At 37.3% G+C, this 16,689-nt stretch overlaps 1 long non-coding RNA gene across 2 annotated transcripts in view; it reads left to right on the forward strand.

Moving 5' to 3' along the window:
- Positions 1–16,689, forward strand: part of LOC102143495 (uncharacterized) — a 158,711-nt gene that overhangs the window by 127,776 nt on the left and 14,246 nt on the right. The gene's annotated exons all lie outside the window — the stretch shown is intronic.

Raw genomic sequence — 16,689 nt, forward strand, 5'->3', positions numbered from 1 at the left:
TGAGTAAGCTTGTCTTACAAGTTCATTATGATATACATTTTAAATGTAAAATTTTACTATTCTTGTACCCTGGTGCTTTGTTCTCCTTTCAGTCATCTAATGTGAGTGGCAGCATTCATTAGATATGCCATTACTATGCAGATAGTTATTCTTTTAATGTTGCTTAGCAACAATTATTCAACATTCAGCTCCTTTCAGCTTTTGCACTGATACATTTTGAAATCCTGAAAAGGGTGTACTATTTCAGGTATCTAGCACTGAACTCTATTGTTTCTTTGCTAAAACATTATAAGCTAATCTTACAATTTGTACAAAAATAATACATTTCCTAAAGCCCATAACTGCCAACTGACCCCAGCATTTCTGCAAGTTTCTGTAAGTCAGACTTAAAGATGTCTAAAATACTCAACTAGGTGGAATAAGTGAATTTATCTTTCAAATTCATTAATGTCCAGAGTCAAAATGCATTCCTTGATCAAATAAGGTCTGAAAATAAAAGGGTAAAAAATGTGGTTAAACTAGATACATTTATGAGCCTCTTGAAATTCCATAATTTTATAGGAATCAAATTGATATAACACTCTCATTTATAAGGCTCAATATGTCTTGGGAAAAGGATGGGGTTCCATATCATATCTGCTCTTCAAATGTTTCCAAATGTCTTTGGACTGTCTATTTAGAGATTACATATTCTCTTTCATATGCGCACACTTTGAACAATTATCTTTCCCATTCCAGAAGTTTTTACTAGCTTAAAAATGGAAGTCAATGACGTACACATACAATTTGAAGAATAATTGTGAACACTCACATAAACATAATACAACTTAAAATATGAAACATAGCCCCCTAGGATCCGAGAAGACCCCATGTGCCCATTTCCAATCACAACCTTGTTAGTGGAGTTAACCACTATTTAATTTTTGTGATTGTAATTTGCTTGCTTTTCTTTAACATTTTACTATGAATACCTGCATCCCTCACAATATTGTTTTGTTTTGCCTGTTTTTCAATTTTGTACTAATGCATTCACACCATATTTATTTGACTTCTTTCTTCAATCAGTGTATATCAAAATAATAGTTCATTCAGGTTTGCTGCTATATGACTATATCATAACTTTTTTTCCATTCTACTATTGAGGGACATTAGCATTGTTTCTGGCTTCACAAAAGCAATGGGAAAAGGATTCCCTATTTAATAAATGGTGTTGGGAAAACTGGCTAGCCCTACACAGAAAACTGAAAGTGGACCCCTTCCTTATACCGTATACAAAAATTAACTCAAGATGGATTAAAGACTTAAACATAAGACCTAAAACCATAAAAACCCTAGAAAACTGAAGCTGCTAAAATAATTCTTATATGAACATTGTTGTATAGTATCCTAATTCACACATGCACAAAATTGTCTAGAACTGGTTTTGTGGGTTGCAAAGTAATAACAGTAACAGCAGTAACAATAATAAATGCTTTGCAGTGTTTATTACATTCCAGGTACTGTCCTGAACATTTCACACAGACTAACTCGTTTAATGCTCAGAACACTATGAAAGCAAAAATTGGTTTTGGGGTGGGGAGACAAACCTTACTTTTATGAATCAAGTCACATGTTCAAGGTCAAAAGGCTAGGAAAATGGGATTCAAATCCATGTAGTTGGCAGAAGTGTCTGTACTCAACCATCATACTACAGTGCAATACCATTAATGCAGTAACATGAACATGCAATAGTATTATGCATAATAATCTTCAAATTTACTAGAGAATATCAAAATCTATTCCAAAGACATTATACTAATCTACACTCCCAAGAGCAGGATAAGAGTTTTTAATATTTGCTTATCTTTTTCAACACTTGTTATTGTCAGACTTTATTAAACCTGGAAGTTGTGTAATGTAATCTCATTGTAATTTATATTTAAATTTCCCTATTACAAATGAGGCCAAGGATTGATTGATTGATTGATTTAGTTAGTTAGTTTTTGAGACGGAGTCTCGCTCTGTGGCTCAGCCTGGAGTGCAGTGGCCTGATCTCAGCTCACTGCAAGCTCCGGCCCCCGGGTTCATGCCATTCTCCTGCCTCAGCTTCCCGAGTAGCTGGGACTACAGGCGCCCGCCACCACGCCCGGCTAATTATTTTTGTATTTTTAGTAGAGATGGGGTTTCACCATGTTTGTCAAGATGGTCTCCATCTCCTGACCTCGTGATCCACCCGCCTTGGCCTCCCAAAGTGCTGGGATTACAGACGTGAGCCACTGCGCTTGGCAGAGGCCAAGGATTTTTTTGTTAACTGACCATGTAAATTTCTTTTATTTGTGAATTTACTGTTCAATATTTTTGCCCTTATTCTATTGGAATGTACCCCTTTTTCATTGATTTATAGGAGTTTTTCAGATGTTCTGTTGGTCATTAATATGTGTAGTAATGATCTTTTTATACTGAGGCTTGTGTCTGCATTCTTTACTACTTTTAATAATAAGCTGTATGTTAATCAGATGTATTCATTTTGTTCTTTAGAACTTGTCTTATTTTAAAAGTTCTCTCCTACTCCAATATTTTGAAGATATTCTCTGTATTATTTTCTTGCAGTGTTGTAATACTGCCTTTCATATTTTGATGTTTAAGAAACCTATAACCAATGTGAGACACCAAAGTTTTTTTTTTTTTTTCGTAGAAAAATACCACTTTCCACAACAGTTTCTTGAAAAGTAGTCATTTCTCCATTATACTGCAGTACATCATTGCCGTAAGTCAAGGCATCCTATAATAAAAGGCTATACTATCTTAATAACTACAGCTATATTTTGACATCTGGTAGGGTAAGTCTGATTATATTGTTCTTAAGGGCGACTTGGTTATCCTTGGCCCTTTACAATTCTGTATCAATTTTAAAATGTTTGCCAATTAAAAATAAAAACATTTAGAAATTAGATGAAGACAGCATTGCAACTACAGACCATTTGGAAACAAGGTATTTACAATATTAAATATTCTAATCCTTGACTGTGGAGTGCCACTTCCTTTAAGAGTTCCTTAGTGTCTTTAAGTAAAAAGTTCACAATTTCTTCCAGAAAATTTTTTTTAGTATAGTTAATTCCAATTATTATTTTTAAAAAATTATACTTTAAGTTCTGGCATACATGTGCAGAACACGCAGGTTTGTTACATAGGTATACCCGTGCCATGGTGGTGTGCTGCACCCATCAACCTGTGATCTACATTAGGTATGTCTCCTAATGCTATCCCTCCCATAGCCTCCCACCATCCGACACGCCCCCGGTGTGTGATGTTCCCCTCCCTGTGTCCATGTGTTCTCATCGTTCAACTCCCACTTATGAGAACATGCAGTGTTTGATTTTCTGTTCTTGTGTTAGTTTGGTGAGAATGATGGTTTCCAGCTTCATCCATGTCCCTGCAAAGGCCATAAACTCATCCTTTATGGCTGCATAGTATTCCATGGTATATATGTGCCACATTTTCTTTACCCAGTGTATCATTGATGGGCATCTGGGTTGTTTCCAAGTCTTTGCTATTATGAACAGTGCCACAGTAAACATACATGTGCATGTGTCTTTATAGTAGAATGATTTGTAATCCTTTGGGTATATACCTAGTAATGGGATTGCTGGGTCAAATGGTATTTCTGGTTCTAGATCCTTGAGCAATTGCCACTGTCTTCCACAATGGTTAAACCAGCTTATACTCCCACCAACAGTGTAACAGTGTTCCTATTTCTCCACATCCTCTCCAGCATCTGTTGTTTCCTGACTTTTTAATGATCTCCATTCTAACTGGAGTGAGAAGGTATCTCAGTGTGGTTTTGATTTGCATTTCCCTAATGACCAGTGATGGTAAGCATAAGTTGTCCGCATATGTTGTCCGCCTAAGTGTCATCTTTTGAGAAGTGTGTGTTCATATCCTTTGCCCATTTTTTTGATGGGGTTGTTTTTTTCTCATAAATTTGTTTAAATTCTTGGTAGATTCTGGATATTAGCCCTTTTCAGATGGATAGATTACAAAATTTTTTCCCCATTCTGTAGGTTGTCTGTTCACATTGATGATGAGCTTCTGCACAGCAAAAGAAATTTTTAGTTTAATTGATCCTAATTGTCAATTTTGGCTTTTGTTGCCATTGTTTTTTGTGTTTTAGTCACGAAACTCAAGCCTATGTCGTGAATGGTATTGCCTAGGACTTCTTCTAGGGTTTTTATGGTTTTAGGTCTTACGTTTAAGTCTTTAATCCATCTTGAGTTAATTTTTGTATAAGGTATAAGAAAGGGGTCCAGTTTCAGTTTTCTGCATATGGCTAGCCAGTTTTCCCAACACCATTTATTAAATAGGGAATCCTTTCCCCATTGCTGGTTTTTATCAAAGATCAGATGGTTGTAGATGTGTGGTGTTATTTCTGAGGCCTCTGTTCTGTTCCATTGGTCTATGTATCTGCGTTGGTACCATACCATGCTGTTTTGGTTACTGTAGCCTTGTAGTATGGGTTACCTTGAATTGTGTTAACATCCTCAAATATGGGGCTGCTTAATCATTTACTTACCAGGTAATGCCAAACTATTTATTTATTTATTTGAGACAAGTCTTGCTCTGTCACCCAGGCTGGAGTGCAGTGGCACGATCTCAGCTCACTGCAACCTCTGCCTCCTGGGTTCAAGCAACTCTCCTGCTTCAGTCAGCATCCCAAGTAGCTGGGATTACAGGCATGCACCACCACACCCAGCTAAATTTTGTATTTTTAGCAGAGACGGGGTTTCACCATGTTGGTCAGGCTTGTCTCAAACTCCTGACCTCAAGCAATCCACCCACCTCGGCCTCCCAAAGTGCTGGGATTACAGGTGTGAGCCACTGCACCTGGCTGGTAATGTCAATTTTGAATTACCTCCTAGTGGACTGAAATTTTTATTATATGACTCTTTCCACAGCAATTTTTTTCCAATACTAATATATCTACATGAGCTTCCTTTTGGTTTGTGTAACTTTACCCATCACCTTACTTTCCAATTGTTTGTATTTTATGGTTTAGGTGTTGTCTTTTATAACAGTATACGATTGGTTTCATTTTTTAATCAGTTAACAATCTGCCTTTAACTGGATAACTTGGTCCATTTACATTTAATGTAATTACTGACATATTTCGGTTATGTCTATTAATACTGTCTCTTTTTTTCTACTTATTCTGTTCCTTCTATGTTTCTTCTATTTCTCTTATTTTATAATATTTTTTCTATTTCATTTTTCCACTCTACTAGTTCTGAAGTTATATATTCATTTCTATGTAACAATCATTTGTAGTGGTTACACTAGAAATTACATCTATACTTATTACATCTGTTAATATCTTTTTCTACTTACTCTGTTCCTTATATTTTTTTTCTATTTCTTATTTTATAATTTTTCTTATTTCATTTTTCCACTCTACTAGCTTGAAAGTTATACATTCATTTCTATTTAACAGTCATTTGTAGTGGTTACACTAGAAATCACATCTGTATTTACAATTAAGTTTATCAGTACATTTTTTCACTTCTCCCACCATCTAAACTTAAAGCACTTCCTTCAACAATTACCATACCAATTTATGTATTATTCTTGTATGTTTTTAAATCTCTCATTTTTAACCCCATGAAACATCATTATTCAATAAAAGCTCCTTCAGAGTTATCCATTTTTACAATCTAATTGGTCCTTTAGTTCTTCTCATTACACAAAGCACATCCTTTTTTATTGAAAAGAAACTTATTTTAAGTTCAGAGGTATATGTGCAGGTTACATAGGTAAACTCGTGTCATAGGGGTTTGTCATACAGATTATTTTGTCAGGTATTAAGCCAAGTACCCATTAGTTGTTTTTCCTGATCCTCTCCCTCCTCCCACTCCCCACCCTCCGACAGGCCTCAATGTCTCTTGTTCCCCTCTATGTGTCCATATGTTCTATCACTTAGCTCCCACTTATAAATGAGAGTATGTGGCATATGGTTTTCTGTTTCTGTATTAGTTTGCTAAGGATAATGACCTCCAGCTCCATCAGCATTCCTGCAAAGGACATGATCTGTCTTTTATGGCTGAATAGTATTCCACGGTGTATATGTACCAGATTTTCATTTTACACTTCCACCAACAGTGTATAAGCATTCCTTTTTCTCCATAATCTCACCAGCATGTTAGTTTTTGACTTTTTAATAGTAGCCCTTCTTACTGGTGAGATGGTTTCTCATTGTGCTTTTGATTTGCATTTCTCTAATGATCCATGATATTAAGCTTTTCTTATGTGCTTATTGGCCACAAGTATATCTTCTTTGGAAGAGTGTCTGCTCATGTCTTTTGCCCACATCTTAATGGCGTTGTATTTTTCTTGTAGATTTAAATTCCTTCCAGATGGTGGATATTAGAACTTTGTCAAATACATAGTTTACAAATACTTTCTCCCATTCTGAAGGCTCCCTGTTTGTGCAGCTTTTTAGTTGGAATTAAATCCCATTTGTAAATTTTTGCTTTTGTTGCAACTGTTTTTGGCATCTTCATCATGAAATCTTTGTCCGTGCCTATGTCCTGAATATTGCCTAGGTTGCTTTCTAGGGCTTTTATAGTTTTGGGCTTTCCATTTAAGTCTTTAATCCATCTTGAGTTTTTTGTATATGGTATAAGGAAGGAATTCAGTTTCAATCTTCCGCATATGGCTAGCCAGTTATCCCAGCACCATTTATTTATAGGGAGTCCTTTCTCCATTGCTTGCTTCTGTCACCTTCATGAAAGATCAGATGGTTGTAGCTGTTTAGCTTAATTTCCAGGCTCTCTATTCTGTTCCACTGGTTTATGTGTTTGTTTTTGCACTAGTATTATGCATTTTGGTTACTGTAGCCCTGTAGTGTAGTTTGAAGTTGGGTAGTGTTAATGCCTCCAGCTTTGTTCTTTTTGCAAAGGAGTGCCTTCGCTACTTGGGCTCTTTTTTGGTTCCGTGTGAACTTTAAAGTAGTTTTCCCTAGTTCTGTGAGGATGTCATTGGTAATGTAGTGCGAGTAGCATTGAATCTATAAACTGCTTTGGGCTGCTACAAGGTCATTTCAATAAAATTGGTTCTTCCTATCCATGAGCATGGAATGTTTTTCCATTTGTTTGTATCATCTCTGATTTCTCTCAGCAGTGTTTTGCAGTTCTCCATGTAGAGATCTTTCACCTCAATGGTTAACTGTATTCCTAGGCATTTTATTCCTTTTGTAGCAACTGTGAATAGGATTGCATTCCTGATTTCACTCTTGACTTGACTATAGTTGGTGTATAGGAATGCTACTGATTTTTGCATTTTATGTGTCCTGAGATTTTGCTGAAGTTGCTTCAGCTTAAGCTTTTGGGCTGAGATTGTTTTCTAGATACAGAATCACGTCGTCTACAAACAGAAACAGACTTCCTCCTTCCTATCTAGATGCCCTTTCTTTCTCTTGCCTGGTTGCTCTGGCCAGGACTCCACTACTACGTTTAATAGGAGTAGTGAGAGAGAGGGTATGCTTTTGCCCATTCAGTATGATGTTGGCTGTAGGCTTGTCATAGACGGCTCTTAAAATTTTGAGGTATGTTCCTTCAATACCTACTTTATTGAGAGTTTTTAACATGATGAGGTGTTTAATTTTATCGAAAGCCTTTTCAAAGCACATCCTTTATGATTTCCTTTAGTGAGAATCTGCAGGTGGCAACCTTGCTCATATTTTTTTGTCTGACACTATCTTTCTTCTACCATCGTTCCTGAAATACACTTGCTAGGTACAGAATTTTTAAATGGTATTTCTCTCAACACATTAGAGATAGTCATTCAACTGGTTTCTGATTTCCATTATTGTTCTTGAGAAGTCAGCTTAAGATTTAGTTGTGAGGAAGATTCACTGTCCACTGCTTACCACTTTAGCCCATTGCATCTTGCACTGTAATCTCTACTACTTCCAACAGTCTGGTGAGACAGGACATTCATACACACGTTTCATGAAGTCGTCTTATTAATTATAGGTAAGCAGTAAGGAACAACAGTAGCCCAGGATTCATGACAAGCAAGTCTCCAAAGGCTGAGGAAAGCTACCTAGGGCAGATTTGGACTCATCTGTGCATACTCCACTTGTACTGTCGCTGAGGGCCCCTGGGTTTCGAAAGCCATACCCCCTAGGAGGTGACATGGTCTGCTGGATTAAAGTGGTGAAGGACACCCTGTTCCAGGAGGGACAGGAACAGAGCATGGGCTGTTCTGGACAATTCTTTATTATCTTAGGATGTTGTATTCCTGGCACATTTTTACAAGAACTACAAGTGAGAAAGTGGAGAACAGGTGGGTCACCAAACCTATCCAGGGACCTTCCTGCACTAGCTGAGGTTCCTTTGTGACTTTTGTTTTGGCTACTTTTACAAGCTTTTGGCATTCTGCTGCTTCAGTACAGTATGTCTAAGAGTGAGGATTTTATATCTATCCTGCTTAGGATAAATCTGTAGACTAATGTGTTTCATTGATTTGAAAAAGTCTCAGGAATTATAGCTTCAAATATTGGTTCTGCTGCAGTATCTATCTGAAACTATTAGATATACATTAGACCCTTGTGTTTTAACCACCTCTCATATTCTCAAGTTTGCTTTTTATGCTGAATTCTGGATAATTTCTTTTGGTTCTATGTAACAGTCACTAATTCTCATCATTTCAAATCCATCCAGTCTTTTAAACTTGTCCATTAGGGTTTATTTTTTAATTTCAGTTATTCTATTTTCTACTTCTACAAGTTCTACTTGGTTCTTTTTCAAATATGCCAGGTTACTTTTTATAATGCCTTGCTTCTTGCAGATATTTCCAAATAACTTTTAAGTTTAAACACGTGAACATGTTTTATATTATACATGTGTTAATTCCAATATCTGAGTTTTCTGTGTTTTAAGTCCAATATCTGAGACTCATGTGGAGTCTGCTTGTTTACTGAAACTTGAGGATTCACTTTCCTTGAAATTATTTGTGACCTGAGTGTCCTCAAAAACTTGTTTACATTTATCAGGTACTCATTCTGGGGCCATATATTAAATTTATAGCTTAAGTTTTGTTTTAGCACACAGATGACTTGAATCCAGGATAGCCTGCAATTCTGCACAAGTACTGGAGCAGGTTTTCTTCTGGCTCACTCTAACACTGAGGGTATAGTCCTTAGGGCCCTGTCTTTCTGGAAAAAGTGTTTCTTATGACTCTTATGTGGGTTCTGTGCTTTGTCTTCTGCCCACTGTGTCCCAAAGGACCATCAAAACCAAAGCAGAAATTCATGTTAGGGTAAAAGAGGCTTTACCAGTTTCTCTTGCCAATATTGGCCTTATAATTAATCTCTTAGGATACTGCCAGCTCCTAGAAGCTTCTCAAAAATACTTTTTCTACTCTACCTAAAAGTTTTCATTTTCAGCAGGAGAACTGCTCAGGTTAGCATTGTCTGCCACATTACTGAAAAGAAAATATAACATTTTATTTAAAATCCCATATATTTCATAGCATCATTTTCTCACTTGTCAGGAAATTTTCCATGTCATTAAAAATTCTTCATAAAACTACATTTAAACTACTTCGTTATATATGTCATCACAACTCACTTAACCTTTTAAGTATTTGGGGGAGTTCTGCTGTTCCCAAATTCACTCAAAATCATTTTAATAACATTATATGAAAAACTTTGTGCACATTCCTGCATATCTTTTCTTTAGTATAGAATCTTAGAAATAAAATTTACAGGTTCAAAAAGTACCATTGTTCTTAAAGTTCTTAATACATATTTCCAATTTATTTTCAATAAGCTGTATCAGAATCCTCCCAACCACCAAGACCAATGGTAAGAAGCCAATTGTGCCATGTATCACTACCATTAAGTACAATCCAAACACCCTCCTCCACTCCAAATGTTAAGCAGGGAAATACGATAGGATTTGCATATCACTAAGGTGACTGGCTGCAAATAACATACTAAAAAACACGCTGGAGACAAGAAAGCCACATATAGATTGCTACAGAAAAAAATTCTAAGTCTGAAGTATCAGACTAATATTCGGAAAAGGGGGAATGAGAGATTTTGAGACAATAAAGCAGTAGAGTGTATCAGTTCTAACTATATAATAAGCCATCCCATAACGTACTGACTTAAAAGAACTGCCATTAATTTGGCTTGTAATTGGCAATTTGGACTGGGATTAGCTGTCATGGCTGAGCTCACTCATATAAATGTGGTTGGCTGAGAGCTGGCTGGTCTACGATGACTCACCTTTGCTCCACATCTGATCCCATCCTCTGGTAGGCCAGCCCTAGTTTGCTCACATGGCGGATGGACAGATGTCCAATAGTGCCAGCAGAAGTATGCAAAGCTCTGAGGGCCTAGAACCTAAGTCTGCATAATATTGCTATCTCATTCTTTTGAGCAAATCAAGTCACAAAGCCTGCAGATTTGAATAACTGGAAAACAGATGAATAGGAGGCACTGCAAAGTTACCTTGCAAAGGGCATGGGTTCAAGGAGTGGTAGAGAACTATGAGCATTTTGTGATCCACCATATAGTGTTGTCAGAATTGCTGAATAATGAGGAAGAGGCCTCTAGGGAAATGGTGAAGTCGAAGCAAAATTACAAAAATCTGAACTGGTACTCTGTGTATATGTTATTATTCACTGAAAAGGGAAGAGAAGTATATTTGATTTTAAACATGAGTTGGAAATGTCCATTTCAAACACAGATCTGAAGTTCAGAAATGAGATTGACAGGCTCCATCAAAAACCACAAGAACTGATAAAATCAGTGAAATTGCAAGATACAAAATCAACATATAAAAATTAGTAACATCTCTATATGCCAAAAGTGAACAATCTGAAAAAAATTTTAAATCATTTTACAATATTTACAAATAAAATTAAATATCTAGAAATTAACCCTTTAACCAAGAAGTAAATGATCTCTACAATGAAAACTATAAAACCATGAAAAAAATTGAAGAGGACACAAACTATGGAGATATTCCATGTTCATGGATCGGAAGCCTCAATATCGTTAAAATGTCCATATTAACAGATTTGATGCAATCCCTAACAATGACATTCTTCACAGAAATAGGAAAAACTCTAAAATTTATGTAGGACCACAAAAGACCCAGAATAGCAAAAATTATCGTGAGCATAAAGAAGAAAACTGGAGAAATCACATTACCTGACTTCATATTCTACTACAGAGCTATAGTAACAAAAACAGCATGGTACTGGCATAAAAATAGACATATAGAACAATGGACAGAAAAAAGAGAATCCAGTAATAAATCCACACATCTACTGGCCGGGCAAACTGGCTCATGCCTACAATCCCAGCATTTTGGGAGGCCGAGGCAGGCGGATCACTCGAGGTCAGGAGTTTGAGACCAGCCTGATCAACATGGCGAAACCTCATCTCTACCAAAAATGTAAAAACTAGCCAGGCATGCTAGCACATGCCTGTAGTTCCCAGCTACTCAGGAGGCCGAAGCGCAAGAATTACTTGAACCTGGGAGGGGGAGACTGCAGTGAGCCGAGATCATGCCACTGCATTCCAGCCTGGGTGACAGAGCAAGATTCTGTTAAAAAAACAAAAACAAAAAACAAAAACAAAAAACCAAAAAAACCACACATCTACAGTGAACTTCTAGTTGACAAAGATGGCAGGACACATCTACAGTAAACTTACTGTTGACAAAGGTGCCAGGAACATACACTGGAGAAAAGAAAGTCTTTTCAACAAATGATAGTGAGGAAAACTGGATATCCATATGCAGAAGAATGAAACTTGACCCGTTTCTCACCATATACAAAAATAAAATCAAAATGGATTAAAGACTTAAATCCAACAACTCAAATTATAGAACAACTATAAGAAAACACTGAAGAAAATATCCAGGGCACTGGTCTGGACAGAAATGTGAGTAATACCCCACAAGCACAGGCAACCAAAGCAAAAATGGAAAAATGGGATTATAGTACATTAAAAAGCCTTCTGCACAGCAAAGGAAATAATCAACAAAGTGAAGAGACAACCCAGAGAATGGGAGAAAATATCTGCAAACTACCCATATGACAAGGGAGTCATAATCAGAATATACAGGGAGTTCAAACAGCTCCACAGGAAAAAATCTAATCAGATTTAAAAATGGGCAAAAGATCTGGTACACATTTCTCTAAAGAAGACAGTTAAATGGCAAACAGGCATATAAAAAGGTGCTCAAAATCACTGATCATCAGTGAACTGCAAATCAAAACTACAATGAGATATCATGTCACCCCAGTTAAAACGGGTTTTATCCAAAAGACAGGCAATAACAAATGCTGATGAGAATGTGGAGAAAAGGGAACCCTTGTACAGTTTAGGTGGGAATGTAAATTAGTACAACCACTATGGAGAAGTTTGGAGGTTCTTCAAAAAACTAAAAATATAGAGCTAATGTATGATCCAGCAATCCCATTGATGGATACAGACCAAAAATAAGAGGAGTCAGTATTGTCATGCGCATCCGTGTGAAGAGACCACCAAGCAGGCTTTGTGTGAGCAATAAAGCTTTTTAATCACCTGGGTGCAGGCAGGCTGAGTCCGAAAAGAGAGTCAGTGAAGGGAGATAAGGGTGGGGCCATTTTATAGGATTTGGGTAGATAAATGAAAATTACTGTCAAAGGGGGCTTGTTCTTTGGCGGGCAGGAGTGGGGGTCGCAAGGTGCTCAGTGGGGGAGTTTTTGAGCCAGGAAAAGGAATTTCACAGGATAATGTCATCACTTAAGGCAAGGACCTGCCATTTTCACTTTTTATGGTGGAATGTTGTCATCAGTTAAGGCAAGGACTGGCCATTTTTACTTCTTTGGTGGTGGAATGTCATCAGTTAAGGCAGGGCAGGGCATTTTCACTTCTTTTGTGATTCTTCAGTTACTTCAGGCCATCTGGGCATATATACATGCAAGTCACAGGGGATGCAATGGCTTGGCTTGGGCTCAGAGGCCTGAGAAGTATACTACAGAGATAGCTGCACGCTCAAGTTGCAGCACTCTTCACTGTCGGGGAAAATTCACCCCCAATAATTCATGTAGGTTCTTTTCTATGTCCATAAGTGTCACCTCGTCTGAGAAATAAACGGAAAGAGTACAAAAGAGAGAAATTTTAAAGTTGGGTGTCCGGGGGAGACATCACATGTCGGCAGGTTCTGTGATGCTCCCTGAGTTGTAAAACCAGCAAGTTTTTATTAGCAATTTTCAAAGGGGAGGGGAGCACACGAATAGGGTGTGGGTCACAGAGACCACATGCTTTAAGGGCAACAAAAGATCATAAGGTCAGGGTGAAACTAGAATCACATGAACTTCCATGTCCAGCTGTGCACACATTGTCATTGATAAACAAGGTTCAAGAGCAGAGAACTGGTCTGACTAGAATTTGCCAGGCTGGAATTTCCTAATCAATAGCAAGCCTGGGGGTGCTGCAGGAGACTAGGGTGTGTTTCATCCCTATTTACATCTGCATAAGGCAGGCACCCCCAGAGCAGCCATTCAGAGACCTCCTCTGGGAATGCATTCTTTTCCCAGGGCTGTTAATTAATATTCCTTACTGGGGAAAGAATTCAGTGATATATTTATCTTACCCATTTTTTGGTAATAAGATAAATATGGCTCTGTTCTGCCCGGCCCACAGACAGACTTTAATCTCCCTTGTTCCCTGAAAATCGCTGTTATCCTGTTCTTAAGGTGCTCAGATTTCATATTGTTCAAATACACATGCTCTACAAACAACTTGTGCAGTTAACACAATCATCACAGGGTCCTGAGGTGACATTCATCTTCAGCTTACGAAGATGATGGGATTAAGAGATTAAAGACAGGCATAGGAAATCACAAGAGTATTGATTGGGGAAGGGACAAATGTCCATGAAATCTTCACAATTTATGTTCTTCAGCTATGGCTTCAGTCAGTCCCTCCATTCGGGATCCCTGACTTCCCGCAGCAAGTCACAATACTAAAGTTATGGAATCAGCCTAAGTGTCCATCAATAGATGAATGGATAAAGAAAATGTGGTATACAATAAAGTACTATTTAGATATAAAAAAGAATGAGATCCTGTCATTTGCAACAACATTGATAGAACTGGAAGTCAGTATGTTAAGTGAAATAAGGAATGAACAATACCTAGTATTTCATAGCACAAGGTGACTATAGTCAGTGACTGTACATTTTAAAGTAACTAAGTATAACTGGATTGTTTGTAACACAAAAGATAAATGTTTGAGGGGATGGATAGCCCATTTTCCATGAGATGATTATTACACCTTGCATGCCTGTATTAAAATTATCTCATGTACCCCATAAATATATACATCTATGTACTCACAAAAATTAAAAATTTTTAAATGAGATTTAGGTTGGTGTTAGTGATTTAGGAGTAGAGCTAATATTTGAAGCAACAGACATGTAATCTGAGAGTCCTGAGGATGAAATCCTCGAGAACATCATATTTTTAAAGTGGGGGTGGGGAGAAAATTTATAATCTAAAGGAGAATTACGCAGTATAAAAAGCAGAAATGATTTAAAAGCAGAAGACAGTAACACTATCAAATCTTCAACATATCAATCTTACAGTGATTAATATCCCATTGATTTTGGCAAGTGAGTGGTTACCCTGGCTAGAGCAGCAGATGAAGTAAAAGAAAAAGGAGACATGGAAGGTACTACTCAGTGGCTGGCTGAAGCGAAGGATCACAGCAACTAGGCAGTCTGTAATGGAAATAAAAGCACTAGTAGAATGACATTGAAGGTGCCAAGTAGTCAAAGGACTGATAAGTTTATGTATCAGTTTACTGTTAAAGATCACTCCCTATTTCCCAAACTTTTAGTTTACAAACTTGTTGTCCCAGTATTTGCACAGTGCATCTAAGCAAAACAGCAAACAAAACTTAGTTTTGTTTATTAAGTAGTCCAAACAACTTATCTACGCCATTAACAATTTAGCACCTGTTGGACACTATGCAACTTACACTGTAATCATATTGACCGACACTACCTACATTTTCTGTTACTCATCTTCTGTGATATTTGCATTTTTATCATGGTAACCACTAAGAGCCCAGCTTCACAAAGATCTGTCATTAAAAAGAATGGCAATATAGCTGTAAAAGTGAAAAACCTTGCATAGTAATGTGTGTGGTGTCCAGCAAATACAAACGTGGCTGTGACTTCCTCAAAGTTAAAATATCCTGCAGCACCCCTGAGTTCTCTGTGATGCCCAGGAAATCTCAGTTTATAATTTGGGAACCATAGCCCTATTCTTGCTTTTATTTTTCTCAATAATACTTATCACCTTACATATTTTATTTCTCTCCTTTAGAATGTGAGTTCCATGATGGTAGTAGACTTTTTGTCTTTGATAAGTGCTGTATCCCTAGTCCCTAGAGTGACATCTGGAAAATGCAGGCTTTTAATAAGTATCTGTGGAATGAATTGTGTGGTGGGAGTAAGAAACTGATTATATTGTTAACAGACAGTGGCAAAAGCACAGGATATTTAAATTCATAATTTCAGACGCAGAACAGCTCTGAACAGAGTGAAGGTTTAAGTGTAGCCATGGCATGAGTGAGTGGTTGAATGAGTGAAAGTGAATAATGCCAGATAACTCTCAGTCTACTCGATAAGTAAACGACATAAATACTAAGTCACCAAAATAATGGCAAGATTTGAGGTAAGTCAAGTGCCAATGAACAGAAGGGAAGTATACCCTAAAAGAAAGCCACAGAGGGAAGAGTTCTTAAGCGAGGATGGCAGAGTGATGGGTTGAAAGGGACAATAGGATGGGTCTCTTGTAAAGTGGGAGTTGTGGCCCACTTTACAAGACTACAGTGAAGCAGTGTCTTCATAATTATTAGGTTTCTATTAGGCAAGATGAAAAGGATAATGCTGTAAAGAGTTTGCAGATGTATTTGTTCATTATGAAAGAGAGCTCCTGAATGCACAACTAGATTTTAACCTTCTTGAGGGCAGGAGCTTTGTCTTATCCCTGAAGCCTGTTATAACACAGACAGTAGAATAATTGATTATCTTTCTCAATGAGAAAGACCAACAGATCAGACTGACTCAAAAAAAAGCAGCTATATACAAAGAGAGAACACATGAGACACCAAACCAGATAAAACAAGTATCAGTTTCTAAAGAGATGACATAAATTGCAAGTGCATCTAAAAAAATGACCATTTCAGAATCTTGCAGTAAGCCTCCATAACAGTCTTAGTCTCCTTGGGCTGCTATAACAAATTACCATAAACTGGGTGGCTTATAGATAGAAATCTGTTTCTCATGTTTTGGAGACCGCAAAGTACGAGATCAGGGCACCAGCAGATTCAGTGTCTGATGAGGGGCCATGTTTGCTTTAACATCTTCTCACTGTATCCTCATATGGCAGAAGGGGCAAGAGATCTCTCTGAGGCTTTGTTTTATAGGCCAACAATCCCATTCATAAGGACTCTACCACCTAATAGTATCACACTGGGAATCAGGTTTCAGTAACTAAAGATATAAGTCATTTGGCATATTTTTTAAAATACACATTTCATGTTGTAAATGGGGTTACCATTTTTTAAATGTAAGATCTTAGGGAAGTTTCTTATAGTTAAGTTGATTTGTAATGTCCTCAACTATTAGCTGATAAATCAGA

Source organism: Macaca fascicularis, chromosome 3 (assembly GCF_037993035.2).
Source record: "Macaca fascicularis isolate 582-1 chromosome 3, T2T-MFA8v1.1".
Taxonomy (NCBI): Eukaryota; Metazoa; Chordata; class Mammalia; order Primates; family Cercopithecidae; genus Macaca; species Macaca fascicularis.